General features: G+C 38.8%; 1 pseudogene; it reads left to right on the forward strand.

Moving 5' to 3' along the window:
- The first annotated feature begins 21,110 nt into the window (after positions 1 to 21,110).
- LOC127077470 (uncharacterized) lies at positions 21,111 to 21,210 on the forward strand (annotated as a pseudogene).
- The last annotated feature ends 1,037 nt before the right edge of the window (positions 21,211 to 22,247 follow it).

Consider the following 22,247-nt stretch of genomic DNA (forward strand, 5'->3'; position numbering starts at 1 on the left):
TCATGTCCACGTTTTAATCGCAACCCTCTTTTCTGATTACCATTGGTGTACATGCGTTGACTGAGGTGTTTGGTGCACTCTAGCGCGTGGCCATCAGATCTTCCACCTAAATTAATAAGGGAGATCTGATGGCCCTTGTTTTTTTTAATTTCTTTTTAACTTCTAACTTTTTTGTTGATTCTAAGTGTTGGCAGCAATTTTGGTAAAACAAAGAGTGTTCACAAGATGCCATGTGTGATGTCTTAACATGAGATATCCTATGTACCTGCTAGAGTTAAAGAACATGTGCAAGCAGGATTGTTTCACAATGCCACATACAATGACAAGGCTTCTGATATTGGTTGTACCTGCTGGAGCTTAAATGGAAGACATGTTCATGTAGGATTGTTTCAGATGACATACACAATGTCATGGTATCTGATATGGTTGTACCTGCTATAAAAGGAAATTGGATTATGCAGGATTTTTCCAGGATGTCAGACCCGATGTCATGACATCCTGTACACAGAAAATTCAGTATGAATGTCTGGTGTTTTGTGATTGCACAATTAATGGCAATCATTGGTTGATTGAAGATATGGCTAGCTGGCGCATTCAATCAGGGATTACAACCAGATTTGATTATTTTCCAAGGAGATCTATACAGCTGTTATAAAAAGATTTGATTGGAAAATAGATTTAGGGTTTTCAAGATGTCCAAGCCCAACAGATTGCTTCTATAAAAAGGGGCTTAGAAAACCTGTTTGAACACACAACCAAGACTAAGCGAAATTTAGAGAGAGAGCTAGGGTTTGTGTCTGTAGGTCATTCAAGTCATCCATTGATGATTGAATTGGACTGATTTGTCTTCTTGATCAAAGCTTTGAAGCAAGATCAAGAGTGTGTCTTCTTGATTGAAACTGTGAAGTAAAATCAAGAGTTTGTAATTGAAAAGTATTTTATTTTCACAAGGATTGTTGTGTGAAATCACGGGTGTGTGATTGTAAGGGAAGTGAGTGGGTTCTCATATCTAAGAGTGCTTAGGTAGAAGTTGCACGGGTAGAGATTAGGTGAGAAAGACTGTAACTTGTTGAAGTGTACGGATAGTCTTTGAACTAATTCTATTATAGTGAATTTCCATCCTGGCTTGGTAGCCCTCAGACGTAGGTGAGTTGCACCGAACTGGGTTAACAATTGCTTGTGTGATTTGCTTTACAATTCTGTTTAATTATCCATTGTGTATTAACAGATATTAGTGTCGTGACATTACCTTCGACATCTTATATCTGATAACAGAATTTCAACTGGTATTAGAGCAGGCATCCTGCTCTGGCTCTGGGTGAGATCTAGGGAGAATACTTTCTAGTACAATGGAGAGGGATGGAGGATCTATTCATAGGCCACCAATTTTGGATGGTTCTAACTATGACTATTGGAAACCAAGAATGGTAGCCTTTTTAAAATCCCTTGATAACAAGGCTTGGAAAGCTGTCATGACAGGTTGGGTGCATCCTGTTGTTACTAAAGAAGGAGAAGCCACTACTGAGAAAAAGCCTGAAGAACAATGGTCCAAGGAGGAGGATGACCTAGCCCTTGGGAATTCTAAAGCTTTGAATGCCATGTTCAATGGAGTGGACAAGAACATCTTCAGATTGGTAAACAATTGTGAAATAGCTAAAGATGCTTGGCACATTCTCAAGACCACTCATGAAGGCACATCCAGGGTAAAGATGTCTAGACTACAGCTACTCACCTCCAAGTTTGAAAACTTAAGGATGAAAGAAGAAGAGAATATCCATGAATTTCACATGAGTATCCTTGAAATTGCTAATGCCTCAGGAGCCCTGGGAGAAAAGATGACAGATGAAAAACTGGTAAGAAAAATTCTCAGGTCACTCCCCAAGAGATTTGCTATGAAGGTAACTGCAATAGAAGAATCTCAAGACATCTCCAACATGAGGGTAGATGAGCTAATTGGTTCCCTCCAAACCTTTGAGTTAGGGTTGAATGATGGTGTTGAAAGGAAAACAAAGAGCATTGCCTTCATGTCAAATACAGAAGAGGATAAGAGTCAGGAGGGTGATGAAGATCTTGTCAATGAAGTAGCTATGTTGGGAAGGAAGTTCAATAAACTGTTGAAAAAGATGGATGTAAGATCAAAGGCAAATGTCAAGAACATCTCATCTGACATCAGTAAATCCAACAATGCTGGAAGAAGAGCAAGAGCAGATGAAAAGCTCAAAGAAGGAAAAGAGGTTCAGTGCTATGAATGTGATGGGTATGGACACATCAGGACTGAATGTGGTACCTACCTCAAGAAACAGAAGATGAGTCTTGCTGCCACATGGTTTGATGAGAGTGATACTGAAGAGGCTGCAAATCTTGTGACTGCTTTGACAGGAAGATGGGGGTCTGATGAAGACTCAAGTGATTATGAAGTTACCTTTGAAGAATTGGCCTCTACCTACAGAAAGTTGTGTCACAAAAGTGTAGAGTTGTGCAAACAGGTTGATAGCCAGAAGAAGGAAATTACTCAACTTGAAAACGAGAAGATAGAGTACTTGGAAACCATCTCCAAGTTACAAATAGAAGCAGTGGTTCTGAATGCCAAGCTAGACAAAAATCCACAAGCTGAAAATCAGAAGATAGCACAGCTGGAAAGTGAGAAGGCAGACCATGCAAAAACCATCTCAAAATTGAAGACTGAAGTCATGTTTCAAAATTCTAAATTAGAAGAGATGACCAAGTATGTAAGGATGTTAAGCAATGAGTCTGACTCCTTAGACAAGATTCTTCAAACTTGACAAATAACAGGAGACAAATCTGGCATTGGGTATATTAACTCAAAACCTGAGAGCAGTGACACTGGTGTCAAACCTCAAGCCAAACTTAAGTGCATTCAACAACCTGTGATGTCACATTATATGTCACAGCACCAATGGAGAAAACAGTTGAAAGGAAAACACCAAAGATGGAGATGCCATTACTGTGGGAAATTTGGTCATCTAAAGCCTTTCTGCTATAAACTGTATGGCTATCCCAGGTCTGCTCATCATCAGGATCACCATCAATTCAGACCCAAACATCACATGACTATCATAAAAAAGCAATGGGTCCCTAAGACTAATGTCATAAGTCTGATAGCTCACATTCCCCTCAGAATCTCAGCCAAAGAAGAATGGTACTTTGATAGTGGATGCTCCAGACACATGACTGGAAACCAAGACCTGCTAACTGATCTGCATCACCATACTATAAGTCATGTAACCTTTGGAAATGGAGCAAAAGGTGAAATCAAGGGAACAGGTAAGCTTGATTGCGTTGGAGTACCTAGACTTGACAAAGTTCTACTAGTCAAAGGCTTAATTGCAAACCTCATAAGCATCAGCCAACTATGTGATCAAGGTCTGAATGTTAACTTCACCAAGACTGAATGTCTAATCCTGGACATAAAGAGTGAAGTTATTATGAGAGGAATCAGGATCAAATACAATTGCTACATATGGAGCTCTCAACTGGATTGTCCCTTAAAGTATTGGTTGAAAACAGATACTCTCAAGAGTGATGCAAAACAAGGCTGGGGAAAATGTCATACAAAGATGTCACACCAGAAGCTCAGAGGACAAAAGGTTATGATGGCTCAAAAACCTGAGAGATTAGACCAAACAGGTGGACATTTGACCAGTCACAGGGAGAATGGAACTGTTGGGACTAAGCCACAAAGGACTCTGTGCAAAAAGGCCAAGGACAATATTGAGAAGATTTGGATGACACCTGTGAAAGGTACAGAAGATGATAGCAGTAGGGCTCAACTGGGTTGGATGAACCTATTACTGATTGCATACAATGTCACACACGATGTCATAACATTGTATTATGACTTCCTGAATGCTGAAGCCAGGTCCAAAAATCAGATTCAACACAGATGGACAAAGTACTGTTCTAGCGATTATCACTCCATTAGAAAATTTGTGGAAGACAAATTCAGAAGTCTAAAGCTTGGACTAGAACTAGCAGACAAGCTTGCAAGAAATTTGGGTAAAACTGAATATGAGGGAGGAAAATTAGGGATTTGGACTCTTGAGAAATTATGGCAATTAAAAAGAAAAAATAAAAGAAATAAAAATAATGTCTGCCCTTTTAAAAGAAAGAGCCCCATTAATGATAAATCATTCCCAAGTTTTGAAAATAGTACCTATTCCCTTAGCACACGCTACCTAAACTCAACAACTGCCATTTCCATTCAACTTCTAAGAAACGCTCAGCTAGGGCAAAGAAACCTTCCTCAAAAGTCCTACAACATGTCTGAACATCCATCATCATCTGGTACCAAATCCTCCCAACATGCAAAGACTCCATCTATGGAGTTTGTAGATGAAGACATAATGGACGTCACTCCTTTGTGCATGATACCGGGCGACACCACTGGTACTTCCTCCAAGTCTGGAGATAAGTAAGGTAATACCTCTGGTAACTCCTCTCTTCCTAAAGACATGTACTACACCGATCATGCTATAAGGAGACTGGTTACGAGAATTCTGAGTGAAGGACATAAAGTTGAAGGAGTTTCTACCCCTCTGTCCAGAAGGGAACCCTCCCCTGAGGGAGAACCCCATGTAGATAAAGATGATGATTCATCTAGATCAGAAAAGGAGGTGGCTGCTGAAGGGCTTTTCTCTCTAGGTAAAACCCTACCTAGCAAGAAACAAAATGTGCCTCAAGAAAATATTATTGATCTGGAGGAAGAAAGCTCTGAAGGATAGGATGATCCTTTGGTTCATCTGGTTAAACCTAGCGTAGCTGAGAAACTGAGAACTAAGAAAGGAAAAAGTATGGCTAAAATGAGAGCTGCTAGAGTGAAAAAGACTGCAGGAGTAGGACCCTCAAAACCCTGGAGCAAGGTTGAGGTTGGAAAAAGAAAAGAAAGAGACAGCTCTGATTCTGAGGAGGATGTTAAAGACGATGTCCCAGACATCTCCCCTGCAAAAAGGCAGGGTGGTCAGAAATCTCCTGGCAAGACTGTTGCTGCTACTGGTGTACATCTTGACAAAATCTCCTTTCACATGAAAGATGGAGCAGTAAAGTGGAAATATGTCATTCAGAGAAGAGTAGCCATTGAAAGAGAGCTTGGACAAGAAGCTATAGAAGTAAAGGAGATAATTGAGCTGGTCAAGAATGATGGACTCATGAAGACTGTGGTGACCCTACCCCAATGCTATGAGGGGTTGGTAAAAGAGTTTATTGTTAATATCCCTGAGGATATTCATGAAAAGAACAGCAGGGATTTTTGCAAGGTGTTTGTAAGGGGAAAATGCGTGAAATTCTCACCAAGTGTCATCAACAAGTTCCTAGGAAGAGGAACGGATGGAGGAGTAGACCTAGAGACCACAGACAATGAGGTCTGTAGAGTTATCACAGCTGGCCAAGTTAAGGAATGGCCTAGCAGGAATCACTTATCAGCTGGAAAACTCAGTGTTAAATATGCCATATTGCACAAGATTGGCTTAGCTAATTGGATTCCTACTAATCATGCCTCTACCATCTCCATCAATCTTGGAAGAATCATTCATGCAATTGGAACAAGGGTTAACTATGATTTTGGCAAGTTCATATTTGATCAAACCATTAGACATGCTTCTACAAATGCTGTAAAACTACCCATTGCCTTCCCCTCCCTTATCTGTGGCATTATCCTAAGCCAACAACCAGGGATTCTGAGTACAAGTGACATCCCAAGCAGGAGAAAAACCCCTTTGTCCATACATTATAAATTGTTTGAGGGAAGTCATGTCAATGATGTCATGACATCTGCCAGAAGAGAGTCTACATCTAAAGGAAGCTTGATTGACCAACTAAAAGAGACTTGCAAAGAATTGGACAATGGCATAAGGGTGGCAAAGGCTAGAAAAGAAGCTTTAGAAGTTCTCATCTGTAGCCTGGAAAGGGAAGAAATAGAGAAGGCTGGTAAGGATCCAAATGCAATATCTCAATCCAGTGGCAGCTCTGGAAGATCAGAAGACTCTGAAGGTGCAAGAGAAGATACAAGTGATACCTCCACTTCTAATTAATGGTTCCTGGTTGAATTGAAGACTGAGAGGTGTGCTGGAAAGTTTGGTGGAAGCTGGTGTTGTTTGGAAGGCTGATGATTTTATTGTTTTTGTATTTTGTGGCAGTCCTTTTGATGCTTGTTATGTAATATGTAGGGCTCTTAAAGAGTTCCTTGAATTTGTTCATTATCTCAGCTTTCTGCTGTGTATAATGATGTTGTGTACTTCCTGAATATTCTGTTTTAACATGCTTAATGTTATAACATCAATTTTAACCTTCTCTGCTAGGCTAATAGACATTTATTTTGTCTGATTGGTCACCTTTGGTCAATTTTGACTAAAAAGGGGGAGAAATGCTTGATATGGAAGTTGGATGTGGCTGAACAGAAGTACAACTATTATTGAAAGAGGTGCACAGGTGCTGATGTTGAAGCAGATGTCAGTATGACATTCTGGCTGGTACAGGTGCTGGAGTTACAGTAGTTGTTATTTGGTGAATGCACAGATTTAGGGGGAGAAGAAGTACCCTTGTGCATTGTGCATTTGTGTGTCTTACTAGTTGCATCCATAACTAGTAATTTTGTTGTTGTTGCACAGATTTAGGGGGAGGAGAAGTACCCTTGTGCATGTGTGTATTACTAGTAGCCATAGCTAGTAATTGTTTTGCTTCTGCTGCTGATTAAACTACTGTTAAGTTGTTTAACTGCTGATAGTTTGCCTTGTGAACAAAAAGGACAGATATATGTTTTAACCAAAATTTGCCAAAGGGGGAGTTTGTTGATTCTAAGTGTTGGCATCAATTTTGGTAAAACAAAGAGTGTTCACAAGATGTCATGTGTGATGTCTTAACATGAGATATCCTATGTACCTGCTGGAGTTAAAGAACATGTGCAAGCAGGATTGTTTCAGAATGCCACATACAATGACAAGGCTTCTGATATTGGTTGTACCTGCTGGAGCTTAAATGGAAGACATGTTCATGCAAGATTGTTTCAGATGACATACACAATGTCTTGGTATCTGATATGGTTGTACCTGCTATAAAAGGAAATTGGATTATGCAGGATTTTTCCAGGATGTCAGACCCGATGTCATGACATCCTGTACACAGAACATTCAGTATGAATGTCTGGTGTTTTGTGATTGCACAATTAATGGCAATCATTGGTTGATTGAAGATATGGCTAGCTGGCGCATTCAATCAGGGATTACAACCAGATTTGATTATTTTCCAAGGAGATCTATACAGCTGTTATAAAAAGATTTGATTGGAAAATAGATTTAGGGTTTTCAAGATGTCCAAGCCCAGCAGATTGCTTCTATAAAAAGGGGCTTAGAAAACCTGTTTGAACATACAACCAAGACTGAGCGAAATTTAGAGAGAGAGCTAGGGTTTGTGTCTATAGGTCATTCAAGTCATCCATTGATGATTGAATTGGACTGATTTGTCTTCTTGATCAAAGCTTTGAAGCAAGATCAAGAGTGTGTCTTCTTGATTGAAACTGTGAAGTAAAATCAAGAGTTTGTAATTGAAAAGTATTTTCTTTTCACAAGGATTGTTGTGTAAAATCACGGGTGTGTGATTGTAAGGGAAGTGAGTGGGTTCTCATATCTAAGAGTGCTTAGGTAGAAGTTGCACGGGTAGAGATTAGGTGAGAAAGACTGTAACTTGTTGAAGTGTACGGATAGTCTTTGAACTAATTCTATTATAGTGAATTTCCTTCCTGGCTTGGTAGCCCCCAGACGTAGGTGAGTTGCACCGAACTGGGTTAACAATTGCTTGTGTGATTTGCTTTACAATTATGTTTAATTATCCATTGTGTATTAACAGATATTAGTGTCGTGACATTACCTTTGACATCTTATATCTGATACCAGAATTTCATTTTTTATTTAATCCTCTTATTTTGTTTAATTCATATGAGTTTCATTTTTAATCCAAAAAATATGGGACTTTCACCAAAAATCTTTAAATATTGTTCTCTTCCATATTTTGAATTAAAATTATTTTTTGGATTAACTTTGATATTTTTCATGAATTAAATGTTTTTGGACATATTTTTAATTGTTTTAAAATACTTTTGACTTTCCAAAAATTGTGAAATTTTTTGTCTAAGGTCATTTGACCTTGTTTGACCTAGGATAAATCCCTTGGCCGTTTATGTGGTGTTTTGAAGGGATTTGAGGTTTTGTTCAAATTAAAATGAATTTTAATTCATTTCTAAATTGATTTTTAATTGAATAAATGCTTGAAAATTATGTTGAGCCATTTTTATGGTCTTTTGATGTTTGAATTTCTGTTTAGCCTTGATCATGGTTGATTTGAATTTTATTTGACCAATACTATTAGATTTAGGGGGATGATGAAATGTACATTTCATCTCCTAAAATGAATGGATAGTATTAATCAGATGAAATTCCTCTTGTGATGAACTTAGATTCTATTTCCCCTTCCCTCTTCATCTTCATCCATATTCTTCCCCAATCCATCATTGACCAATGAAATCTCTCCGTGTATAATGACTAGTTGATTAATCAATGACTTTGTGTCAGATGAATCAACATGAGCACAACCGAGATAGGTCCTTCCCCCATTTCTTTTAGTTTGTGGTATGTTTTAGGTGTTTCGTTCTTTGTACCAAATCTCTAACATGCATTAACACCTATATTTTTATTGCCCAGACTCAGATAGTTGTGACTTCTACATAAGTCCAATTACGATTGCTTAACATAGAGCTAAATTTGATCAAGAAGGCATAGCATTCTAGTAAATGAGATTGTAAGTCTCCCATTATTCATGGAATTGTGTGGAGACTTGACCTTTTTTTCTTTCATGAGAGCTAGTGGCATACTTATTGAAATTACCAAGTTGGAGCCCTTTTCATGGATGATGTCTTGGTTCAAGGATTCATAATTGTGAATGAATGGTTGAGTATTCTCCAAAGAATTACTTAACAACTAAAACTCATCACTAACATTTGACTAACACTTGACTAACTTTTATTCATATTGCTTTTACTTTCAACTCATTTACTTAATGCATTTAAATTTCAGTTTATTTATCATTCATCTGCCATTTACATTTCATGCAACTTGTTTATGTTTCAGTTCTTTTCACTTTGCTCACTTGAGCCATATCTTGTGATTGTATATATTGTTTGTTTGTTTTGATTTTGTTTATGGTCTTAGGACCTTAAAATACCTAATAATAACAAAAACCCGAAAAACATCTTGGTGGACTGTTGGACTTGATCTGAACTTTTGGACTTAGGATAGGCAACTTCCATATACTTTGAGGACTTGGCAAATGCCACTATCTAAGACTAAGTTATCCTTGTTTGTACCTTTCATCTGATACAAGAGCCCTGGTGGACTTTGACTCAGCTGTCATTTTGACTTTGTGTTTACTTGTTATACTTTTATTATTGTTAATGTCTGATGATTGTTCTGAGTTGATCAAGGAATATTTCATCTGATGCATTGGAAGAAGTTGAAGACTGCTATCTATTGGAATTGCTTGCTTGGATATTTTGGCTATCTTTATTTGATGTCATGGCCTTCATTTGAGTTGCTTGGATATTGCTTATGCTTGTTGCCTGCTAAAAGTCCAAAGGAAAATGGGTTTCTATATGACATTCTTGTCTATTGGATTGCATTCCATTGGTCAGATCTTTTCAACCCTTAACTTTTAATTTTTGTCTAGGATAGTCCCTTCATCTCCTCCCACTTCTTAAATTTCAAAATCTCTCCCTCTTTTCAAAAAAAATCTTTGCTTGTATTTTATAACTTAGACATGTTTTAATGATTAGAAACTTTGGCCTTATGCCAATGAATTTTAAAAAAAAAAATCTTCAAATAAAAATTGTGAATGAATCTAACCATATTGACTTAAATTTCAAAAAGACAAAAGTAACTAACAACCCCATTCAAAACTTTGGCCTTTTGTGCTGATCGCGACTTTATGAGTCGAATTTGGGGTACAAACTGCAAGTGCACAGTTCTATCGCGTAGTTTTAAATGATATCGATCCCACAGGGACTTATGAATCGATATACCGTTATCTAAGGTTACTTCGTAAAGCTAAGGTGAACAATGTTTGATTGTTTGGGGGAAAGCTAAAAACTAAACTAAGATCTAGATTAAATATTAATAAAGCGGATATCGGTATGTAGTTCGTCGTAATTAGGGAATCAATTCTTTGTCGGTTTCTTGGTTTTAAAATAAATCTTTTCAGTTGACTCTATTGATTAAAAGTTTTATCTCAAACTCTCGCTCTGTTGAATAAACCATGATTTTATGTTAATGTAGCTGTCACTTATAATTAAGTCAAAAAACCATTTTTAGAAAGCAATACAGTCCATAGAAACTCTTTTCAAGAAAACACTGACCGTTTAAACACCCTTATCTCAAACTCTCGCTCTGTTGACTTAGGTTATATAATTAAATTCGAATGCTTAACTCTCGTCCTCACATTCAATCTTTAAAAATACTTTTTGGAAAAGATCGGGATTTAATTAACTCTAAAACTTGCTCTCGCCCTGATCTAGAATTAATGTCTAATTTACACTGTCCAGTTAAAACCTCAAACTCTCGCTCTATTGATTTTAACTTCTTTATGTCTTTTACTTTCGCAAAAACCTTTGTTATTAAACCTGTAAATTGAGACCGTAAAAAAGAGTGATTTTAATTTTAAACTTAATTTAACTGACTTAGTCTTGATTCCTTATTCCGCTTACTTTACATACCGATATCTAAGCGAATTAGCCAGACATGCTAAACAAACTAAAATACTTATCATGCATAAACAGACTCATCCCAGGCAGATAATATAAATAAATAATAAAACAAAGCATTAAATAATAATTAAAGAACCTGAATGAGTTAAACAATAGTCTTGAACACTCCACCACAAGCCGGTAGGATTTGTTCTTGGATTCTTCAATTAAGCAACAAATTAAAGCGAATGAAATAAAAAACTGGATTCTAACGTAAGGTTAGATCCGGTAAAAAGGTACACAATAGTTTCCGGTGTAGAAACTATTGTGCGAAAAGAATTAACTAAGTGCTAAAAAGGAAAATAGAAATTGCAAGGGAAATAGTGTAGAACTCGTAAAAATAATAAAGAAACAATGCCTAAGCTGCTGGAAAAGAAAATATGCAAAAGCGAAAAACGGCAAAAGAAAAATGTGGAAAAGCGTGGAACCCTTTTAGGTTTGGCAAGTGGCTATTTATATTGATGCCTTGAGTAACTGCTTCCGCTTCCAATGGTCTTCAACGTGCAAAGTACTTAGGCGTGGACATCGGCTTCAACTCTCCCCCAACGTCTCTGAAGCGTTCCTTGCGCCAAAAATGTAGGGGACTGGTGTGACGTTCGTCACACCATGTGTGACGTTCGTCACAGGAGTGTGCAAGGCGTGACGCTCGTCACGCCCTCTGTGACGTCCGTCACATGCACGGCACCTGCGTTTTGTGCTTTGGGCTGGGCTTTGACATTTGATTCATTTTCTCTCCTTTTTGCACCTCCTTTTCTTCCATTTTTACTTGTGCTTCAAAATAAGCCACCTGAGACAAATGGGAAGAAAATAGCGCGTAATATCTAATAAAATGAAGTGAACTGAAATAAATAATAATAAAATTTAATTGAATTAAGTCCTAAAATATGATATAATTTCGTGTTATCAAACTCCCCCATACTTAGATCTTTGCTTGTCCTCAAGCAAAATTCAGTATAGAACTCGTTAAAGGTTTTAGCCAGGTAAAATTTCAAAACACACAACAATTCGTAATAGGTTGCAAGTGGATTTAGTTTAGAAGCAGCTTGAGTTTAATCTTGACATCAACAACCACCGTCACAACCTAGATAACCCTGCCTTATGCAAATCAGTTCAAGTACACTACGATAGCTATCCTAGTTCCTTCAATCTTATTTCACCCGTTTTCATTCTAGCGAAATCACATTAAGCCCTTTATCTTTTCGCGCACATAGTGGAGTAACCGGTTAGTGATTCTGATCCCCTTTTTAGCTTGAAGTTCTGGTACATAAGTCGGATAACTTCGTTATTCATCCCATTGCAAATTGCGGGGGATCGAACCGTAGTTCGCCCTACCAAGTTCAGTACCAGAAACCTGCTGAACCAACTTGTAATGGATCTTTCATATTATGTTTTTTTTGTATGATCTGCAACCTTTAGATTAAATGATCTGGTAAGGATCACCTAACTTAATTAGTGCATTTCCTGATATATATATATATATATATATATATATATATATATATATTTTTGTTACTTTGGGAATCATTCACTTATATTCATCGGCTCTCCGCGTAGTTTGCTATTAAGATGGTGCTGACTTCTCGTATAAACTACTCGGGGTTACTATAAAACTAAAAGTTCAAGGGATTGGTATAATAGGTACTTACCCTGATCTAACATGTTGAGGTTCGTTTAGAGTGTTTGGCGGTAGTAGTCTTTGTCTTGATTCGTCTCAAGATCGATAAGATGAGCAACCTTTATACTTATTGGGTGTTGAATTTTTTTTTTGTTGTGGCTCATGAAAATTTGAGGAAATAGATAATAGAAATTTGTTCACACTCGGGACTTAACTTAGAGTAATAGAATTTTTTTTTTTTTATATAAATAATAATAATTAAAATAGCAATGAAAAGAAAAGTACATACTTGAAGAAATGGAAATAGAAAGAACATGGTTTCCCCCCCATACTTAAATTAAACATTGTCCCCAATGTTTTAAGGAAATGAAATACAATATGGAAAAGGAAAATAAAGAAACGACAACTAAGGTTGCCTTCCGCCTCTGGTTCTTGGGCCAGGTGATCTCTGACGTAAGTCTAAATTGTCGAACCTGCTGAACAACTCAGTAAACCGCTGGTCGGTTATGGCATTCCTAGCATCCTGTTGTTGTTGCATTTGACGCATCATTTGCATCATCTCGACATTCTGCTCTTGCATACCATCAATAGCATCCATGATGTCGTCGTTGGCTGCAGGCCTTCTTCGTCGACGACGGGAGGATGGGCCAGTTGCATTATCGGAAGGGTTGAGCGGGACTGATTGTTGTGCAGGAGGATGATCACCTTGCTCCATTCCTTCAAACTCGTCTGTGGGCGGGTTTGCTTGTGAAGGCTCGGTGGCTTCGGGAGCATTTAGATCATAGAGGAGGCGGTTGCGGTTTGTGACATCGGTCAGTGCGATATTTGGTAGAACAACGCTTGGGACTGCCTGGTTGTTCACCATAAGATAATATCCTCCTCCTACTCTATTCTTAATCATGCGGCTGGATCGACAGTAGTTGATGTCCATAAATAGGGGAGGTAGAGATTCTAAAGTTTGGAGTTTATCCCCTAGGTTTAGGCCAAGTGCTATGGTGGTAATTAATCCACCAATTATAAAAGGTTGCCGGCCTCTAGCACATAAGGTGCGGATATGATGAAGTAGAAAAGAGGCAGCGTTTACCTTAGCAGTCGGTTCGAAGACGCATTCGAGGAAGAATAGTTCTTTTGCGTTGACCTTACTGTTGTTTGGTCTTCCAAAAACTGTGTTTTGTAGGATCCGGAGAAAATATCGGATGGTTGGGTTATGTATGTGGGAAAGAAGGAGTTCTTCCCAGTTGTAGGCATCTAGACCGGATATTTTCTTAAAAAGGGTGGAAATGGCAACCGTGCTCCAGTTTATTTCGGGAGGGATTCTGGGGTAGACTTGACCTTCTGTGGGAAATTGTAGCATGGTACTCAATTGGTTTTGGGTTAAGGAGTACTCGGTGTTGAACATTCGGAAGGTTGCGGTTCCGGTTAAAAATTCATCTTCACCGGCGGGAGTGGTGTATGCGTATGAACTTAAGAATTCTAAGGTTAGGGAGGGGTATGTTGGTTGGTTATGGGTGCATAGAAAGGTTAAGTCGGCTTGACGGAGCATCCATTCGATACCTTGGAGTAATCCTAATTGGTGTAAACAAGTAAAATCAGGGTACCTGGTGGAGACGACGCCTCGCTGTTGGAAACGCTCGAATTGCTCCCTTTGATAATTTTCGTCTTCGGATCGGAAGATGATATTTCCGAAATTCTGATTTCCTGCCATTGTGATGAATGAATTTTGAAGGAGGGATTTGGAAAGAAAAGAAATGTATTTGATAGGAGAGAATGGTTTGTGGTGAATGAAGGAAGGTTTGGTGGATATTTATAGGAAAAGAATTTGGAAGTTGGAAAGGAGGTGGTTGAAAAGTGAATGAATGTGGGTAAATGTGAATAAATGGGGAAGGTAAAAAGTTGAAGGGGTGTAACGTTCGTCTCCAACGGCTCCTTAACGTTCACCTAGTCTGAAGGGCGTTACGCTCGTCACAGGGGTGTGACGGTCGTAACAGGCTCTTAGCGTGACGCCCGTGACAGAATGTGTGACGCTCGTCACACTTTCCTTTTGGCAAGGCTTCAGCAGCGTTCTACAGAATTACTTTGGTAATGGATTTATTTTTATTATTTTGTTTTGTTTTTAGATTATTTATCTTCCTAATTAATTTATCTTGCATGCTATTCTACTTTGCATAATATTGCATGAATAATTCAATAGGTTATAGGCAGCAACAGTAGAGAATATAATAGCTATTGCATAATAAAATTAAATAAATAGCTTCAATAAAATGATCATAATGTAATATTGGAAAAAAAAACAAAAGAAATGCGAAAGGGAAACAAATACGAACATGAATTCAAATAACATTAATGAATAATCTAGCTTAAAACTAAATAACTAAGAGAAACAAATAAATACTATCCATCTGCACGATCTCTGGCCGGAGGAGCAAAAGAGTTAACACGATGTAGCAACTCGTGAAACTGATCTGTCATACTGCTCATGTACCCTAGAACTTCGTGTCTCATGTCAGTAAATTCTTCTCTGAGGGCGTCTTGTTCTGACATCAAAGCTTCAATGGCGGTGTTGTAATCAGTTCCGGGCATATGATGCCGGAGGTCGGATACTGCTGATTCTTCGGTCTGAACAGGCTGAGGAGGAGGGTCAATATCATAATAGCCAGATGGTGTCTGAGGGTCAGATTCAGTATAAGGGATCTGGTCATCATAAGTCTCATAGTCATCACAAATCTCATAGTCCTGGATGGATTCAGTGGATCTAGCAGGAGAGGGGGTTTCGTTCAGATTGTAGAGCCAGTTATTGCGGTTATGAACACTAGTCCTAGGATCGGGCATGGTGAATAGGCAAAGAACTTGGTTATCAATAATAAGCTCAAACTCGTCAGACCCTAGGTTTGCTATAAACATAGTGTTGAAGAGGAAGGGTATACTCATAGTAGTAATGCCACAAAAAGGGCTTAGGTCAAGCATAGGCTGACGTAATCCAATAGCATTACCTATCATAGTTATCAAACCGCCTATTCGGATTGGTGCTCGCTCATCTTGGATAAGGTGGTCCAAATTTGCTAGCATAAAGGTGGCACCGTTTACTGGACGGTTCTGAGAAGCACAAAATATGATGAAGAGTTCATCACGTGAAATTGTAGTACTGTTTGGCTTCTTCCCAAATAAGGTGTGGGTCAGGATCTTATGGAAATAGCGGAAGGCCGGGTTGTGTATGTTTCCAGAGAGAAACTCATGTTCCTCGGGCTCGTCATTTCCAGTCAATTTACCCCAAAAGTGTTCAAGTTCTCTATATTCAAAAAGTTCTTCCTGGCTTACTGTGAATGTGTCAAAGGAGGTAGGAAAACCCAAAAGGTTGGTAAAGTCTCTAATATTAAATTGGTACTCCATGTTGAACATTCTGAACTAGATAAAACCTCTGCTAATTCCTTTTCCATGGCTGGGTAGATAGATTAATGAGCTAAGGAATTCTAGTGTGAGTCTCCGGTAGGTGGTGAAATGTCTTAGAATAGGGGATGTCTCTCATCCTATCTGATTCAGCAAATACAGGACACTTTGTCTCAGTCCAAGGGCAGTCATAGCCCAATCATCAGCATATAAACTAGGTAGCATCTCTCTAGTGGCTAGTTCTTCAAACTTTTGTTTCTGAGCCATCCCTCTGAATTTGATACCCATACGATCACTATGTCCCATCTGGTTAGTGTTAGCTAGAGAAAAGAAAACATGAGTTTTAGTCAGGATTTGGCCAAATGCCGAAAGAAGAAAAAAAGTTATTATTAAATTAAGATAAATTAGGAATGAATACTAAGCAGAAATTAAAAGAATAATTAAGGAAGAAATAGGAAGATAATAATAATAATATAAGGAAATAATATAATAATTGTGGGTTGTCTCCCACTAAGCGCTTTGTTTAAATGTCGCAAGCTCGACAAAGAAAACTGTTAAGTATAATCTATTAATCCTGGAGGCATTTCGTCTAAGTGTAGGATTTGCGAATCTCCATTGGTTTCCGCATAGTGATAGTGTTTTAGACGTTGCCCGTTTACGGTGAACGGTTCAGTGGATTTGCCTTTAATTTCTATCGCTCCACTGGGAAAGATGTTAGTGATATGAAAAGGACCTGACCATCTGGATCGTAGTTTTCCCGGGAATAACTTTAGTCTAGAGTTAAATAAAAGGACTGCGTCGCCTTGCTTGAAGATTTTCCTTGATATACGCTTGTCATGCCATTGTTTTGTTCTTTCTTTATAGATTCTGGCATTTTCATAGGCGTCTCTTCTGAGTTCCTCTAATTCGTTTATGTCAAGGATTCTCTTTTCACCGGCGGCTTTATAGTTTAGATTCAGATTTCTAATAGCCCAATAGGCTTTATGTTCTAATTCTACCGGGAGGTGGCAGGATTTTCCATAAATGAGCTTAAATGGGGTCGTCCCTATGGGGGTTTTATAAGCAGTTCGGTATGCCCACAAAGCTTCTGGTAATTTCAATGACCAGTCTTTCCTTGAATTGGCGACTGTTTTTTCTAGTATTTGCTTGATTTCTCTGTTAGATACTTCCACTTGTCCACTGGTCTGAGGGTGGTAAGGTGTCGCTATCCTATGTCTCACGCCATATTTAAACAATAGTTTTTCGAGTACCTTGGATATAAAGTGCGATCCACCATCACTGACTACTATTCTTGGGATGCCAAATCTCGGAAATATTATATTCTTAAAGAGTTTAGTTACTACTCGGGTGTCATTTGTTGGAGAAGCTATAGCTTCGATCCATTTTGATACGTAGTCAACTGCCACGAGTATGTATTTGTTACCGAAAGAGGATGGAAAAGGTCCCATGAAGTCTATTCCCCACACGTCGAAGATCTCTACTTCCAAAATACCTTTTTGTGGCATCTCGTCACGTCTAGATATGTTTCCTGTGCGTTGACATCTGTCACATTCCTTAATAGCCGCATGTACGTCCTTCCATATAGTTGGCCAATAAAAGCCGGCTTGTAGGATTTTAGAGCAGGTCTTGGATGTACTTGTGTGTCCACCATAAGGAGCGGAGTGGCAGTGTTGGATTATGTTTTTCACCTCTTCTTCGGGTATACATCGACGGAAAATACCATCGGGGCCCCTTTTGAAAAGTAAGGGATCATCCCAGTAATAGTGTTTTATATCGTAGAAGAATCGTTTCTTCTGTTGGTAGGATAAGGTAGGTGGAACTATTCCGGCAGCTAAATAATTTACGAGATCAGCGTACCATGGTGTGACAGATATAGCTAAGGTGGTTTCTACTTGTTTGTCGGAGTTGTTCTCTTCCAAAGTAGCTATAAGTTTATCGTACGAGAAATCATCGTTAATTGAGGTTCTTTCCGGTTCAAGGTTCTCAAGTCTAGAGAGGTGGTCTGCTACTACGTTTTCAGTTCCTTTCTTGTCTTTGATTTCTAAATCGAACTCTTGTAGCAACAAGATCCATCTTAGGAGTCTAGGTTTAGCATCCTTTTTTGTTAAAAGGTACTTGATAGCAGCGTGATCAGTGTAAACTATTATTTTGGCTCCGACCAAGTAGGAACGAAATTTATCTAGCGCAAATACAACTGCTAGGAGTTCTTTCTCGGTAGTGGCATAATTCATTTGCGCTTCATCTAGGGTTCTACTTGCGTAATATATAACGTGAAGCTTTTTATCCTTTCGTTGTCCTAAAACAGCACCTACAGCATAATCGCTGGCATCACACATTATTTCGAATGGTTCATTCCAGTCGGGTGTCTGCATTATGGGTGCGGAGATCAATGCTTGCTTAAGCGCTTGAAATGCTTTTAAACAGTTATCGTCGAGTATGAAATCAGCATCTTTCATCAATAGTCCGGTTAAAGGTTTAGTTATCTTAGAGAAGTCTTTGATGAATCGTCGGTAAAAACCGGCGTGTCCTAAGAAGCTTCGTACTTCTCTCACGGTTCTTGGGGGTTGAAGGTTTTCGATTACCTCTATTTTGGCTTTGTCTACTTCAATTCCTCTGTTCGAGATGATGTGTCCTAAAACAATTCCTTCTTGTACCATAAAATGACACTTCTCCCAGTTAAGTACTAAGTTTACTTTTACACATCGCTCAAGAACTCTTTCTAGGTTTTCAAGGCATTCTTCAAAACTTTGTCCGTAGACGGAAAAGTCATCCATAAATACTTCCATGATGTTTTCGAGAAAGTCGGCAAAAATTGCCATCATGCATCTTTGAAAGGTTGCGGGAGCATTACACAGGCCAAACGGCATTCGTCTATAAGCGAAGGTACCAAAAGGGCACGTAAACGTTGTCTTTTCTTGGTCATCAGGGTGAATTGGTATTTGAAAGAAGCCTGAATAACCGTCTAGATAACAGAAATGTGAATGTTTTGCTAATCGTTCTAACATCTGGTCAATGAATGGTAAAGGGAAATGATCTTTTCGGGTTGCTTTGTTTAGTTTCCTATAGTCAATGCACATTCTCCATCCCGATTCGATTCGTTTAGTTATAGTTTCTCCTTTTTCGTTTTCAATAACGGTTATGCCTCCTTTCTTTGGTACTACGTGTACAGGACTAACCCATTTGCTATCAGATATAGGATATATAATGCCTGCTTCTAATAACTTGGTTATTTCCTTCTTTACTACCTCACTCAGGATCGGATTTAGTCTCCTCTGGTGTTCCCTAGAGGTTTTACAGTCTTCTTCTAGCATGATGCGGTGCATACAAATAGAAGGACTTATTCCTTTAAGATCGGTGATGTGGTAGCCTAGTGCGGTTGGATACTTTCTTAAGATATGTAGGAGTTTTTCTGTTTCGAGTCTTCCTAGGTCTGCATTAACTATCACAGGTCGTTCAAGTTCTAAGTCTAGGAATTCATATCTCAGATTTTTGGGAAGTGTTTTCAGGTCAAGGGTTTGTTTGTTAAGACATTGCGTCGGGTCCGGTGTTATTGCTAAACATTGATTAGATTTGTCTTTTAAAAGATAGTCTGATGATTTGTCTTCTCCTAGCTCTGCTTCTTTTATGCATTCATCGATGATATCCATGAAGTAACATGTATCTTCTATTGCAGGTGCTTTGAAGAATTGAGAGAGAATGAACTCAATTTTCTCTTCACCTACTTCGAAGGTGAGTCGTCCTCGTTTTACGTCTATGATTGCACCGGCAGTTGCTAAGAACGGTCTTCCCAGTATAATGGGTGTAATATCATCTTCTCTAATGTCCATAATTGTAAAATCAGTTGGAATGTAGAATTGACCTATGCGTACGGGAACGTTTTCAAGAATTCCTACAGGATATTTGATGGAACGATCTGCTAGTTGCACAGACATTTTGGTTGGTCTTAATTCTCCCATTTCCAATTTCTTACATATGGATAAAGGCATAACGCTAATTCCGGCTCCTAAATCGCATAGGGCTTTGTCGATGACAAATTTTCCTATGTGACAGGGTATAGAGAAACTACCCGGATCCTTGAGTTTAGGAGGCATGTTTTGGATTATAGCGCTACATTCGGCAGGGAGTGTAACGGTTTCGCTATCTTCAAGTTTCCTCTTATTAGAAAGAATTTCTTTTAAGAATTTAGCATAGGAGGGCATCTGCGTAATAGCTTCGGTGAACGGAATTGTAACGTTTAATTGTTTAAGGAGATCAACAAATTTTCTAAATTGGCCCGCATCTTTGGTTTTAACAAGCCTTTGAGGGTAAGGGATAGGTGGTTTATAAGGCGGTGGAGGTACATAAGGTTCCTTCTTTTCTGTGGTTTCCGTATTACTCTCTTCCTTTTCCTTAGGTTCACTTTCCTCTGTTGATTTCTTAGGGTTTTGGTTTTCTATCCTTGGATCAGACGGTCCTTCCACTTCCGTTCCACTTCTTAATATAATTGCATGAGCGTGGCTTCTCGGGTTAGGTTGGGGCTGTCCAGGGAATGTACCAGTTGGGGCAGCAATAGGTGCTTGTTGTTGAGCTACTTGTGAAATTTGTGTTTCCAGCATTTTGTTATGGGTAGCCAAGGCATCTACTTTGCTTGCTAGTTGTTTAAGTTGTTCGCCAGTGTGTACATTCTGGTTTAAGAAATCTTTGTTGGTTTGTTGTTGGGAAGCTATAAAGTTTTCCATCATGATTTCCAAGTTGGATTTCCTAGGGGCGTTATTGTTAGGCATGGATGGGTTCGGTTTCTGATATCCCGGAGGTATAGCTGGGGCTTGATTTGGAGACTGTCCAGGTGCGTACAAAGCATTATTACTCTTATATGAAAAGTTTGGATGGTTCTTCCAATTTGAGTTATAGGTATTCGAGTAAGGGCTTCCTTGAGCATAGTTTACTTGCTCTGCTTGGATTCCTGTCAAGAGTTGACAATCCGTAGGAGTGTGACCTTGGATTCCACAGACCTCGCAATTCTGAGTTATAGCCACCACGGCGGTTGGAGGCGATACATTTAAACTTTCAATTTTCTGGACCAGAGCATCCACTTTTGCATTAACGTGATCAAGGTTACTTATCTCGTACATGCCAGTTTTCGTTTGAGGCTTTTCCACCATTGTTCGTTCGGTTCCCCACTGATAGTGGTTTTGGGCCATGCTTTCGATAAGCTGGTAGGCATCAGCATAAGGTTTGTTCATTAGTGCACCACCTGCAGCGGCGTCTATTGTTAACCTTGTGTTGTACAAGAGACCATTATAAAATGTGTGAATTACTAACCAGTCTTCCAAACCATGATGTGGGCAAAGTCTCATCATGTATTTGTATCTTTCCCATGCTTCGAAAAGAGACTCGTTGTCTTTTTGTTTAAATCCGTTTATCTGGGCTCTTAACATAGCTGTTTTGCTTGGCGGAAAGTATCGGGCAAGAAAAACTTTCTTCAACTCGTTCCATGTGGTGACAGAGTTTGAAGGGAGAGACTGAAGCCATCTTCGAGCGCTATCTCTTAATGAGAAAGGAAAAAGACGAAGTCGAATTGCCTCCGAAGTGACACCATTAGCTTTAACAGTATCAGCGTATTGGACAAATACGGATAAATGAAGGTTTGGATCCTCGGTAGGATTTCCAGAGAATTGGTTCTGTTGCACAGCCTGCAACATCGAAGGTTTAAGTTCGAAGTTGTTTGCTTCGATTGCGGGCGGAGCAATACTTGAATGCGGCTCATCTTGCGATGGAGCGGCGTAACCTCTAAGAGCACGAGCTGGTTCTGCCATCTCGGGTATCGAAGGGAAAATATTTTTGAAATCAGGAAGTTCTACAGGAGGGAGATTGTTTGCAGCATGATATTCCCGAATTCGTCGTAAGACTCGGAGATATAGTTCGATATCGTTGATTCGTAAGTAGAATGGCTCGCCTTGTGAACGAGTATGTGGCATACAAATCGACGATAGAAAGAATAGAAAGAAAAGAAAAAAAAAACCTTAGTCTCTACAGCGTAACAGAAGAGTTACGATATCGATTAAATAAAAGTCCCCGGCAACGGCGCCAAAAACTTGATCGCGACTTTATGAGTCGAATTTGGGGTACAAACTGCAAGTGCACAGTTCTATCGCGTAGTTTTAAAAGATATCGATCCCACAGGGACTTATGAATCGATATACCGTTATCTAAGGTTACTTCGTAAAGCTAAGGTGAACAATGTTTGATTGTTTAGGGGAAAGCTAAAAACTAAACTAAGATCTAGATTAAATATTAATAAAGCGGATATCGGTATGTAGTTCGTCGTAATTAGGGAATCAATTCTTTGTCGGTTTCTTGGTTTTAAAATAAATCTTTTCAGTTGACTCTATTGATTAAAAGTTTTATCTCAAACTCTCGCTCTGTTGAATAAACCATGATTTTATGTTAATGTAGCTGTCACTTATA

The sequence above is a fragment of the Lathyrus oleraceus genome, chromosome 4 (genome assembly GCF_024323335.1).
Source record: "Lathyrus oleraceus cultivar Zhongwan6 chromosome 4, CAAS_Psat_ZW6_1.0, whole genome shotgun sequence".
Classification (NCBI taxonomy): domain Eukaryota; kingdom Viridiplantae; phylum Streptophyta; class Magnoliopsida; order Fabales; family Fabaceae; genus Lathyrus; species Lathyrus oleraceus.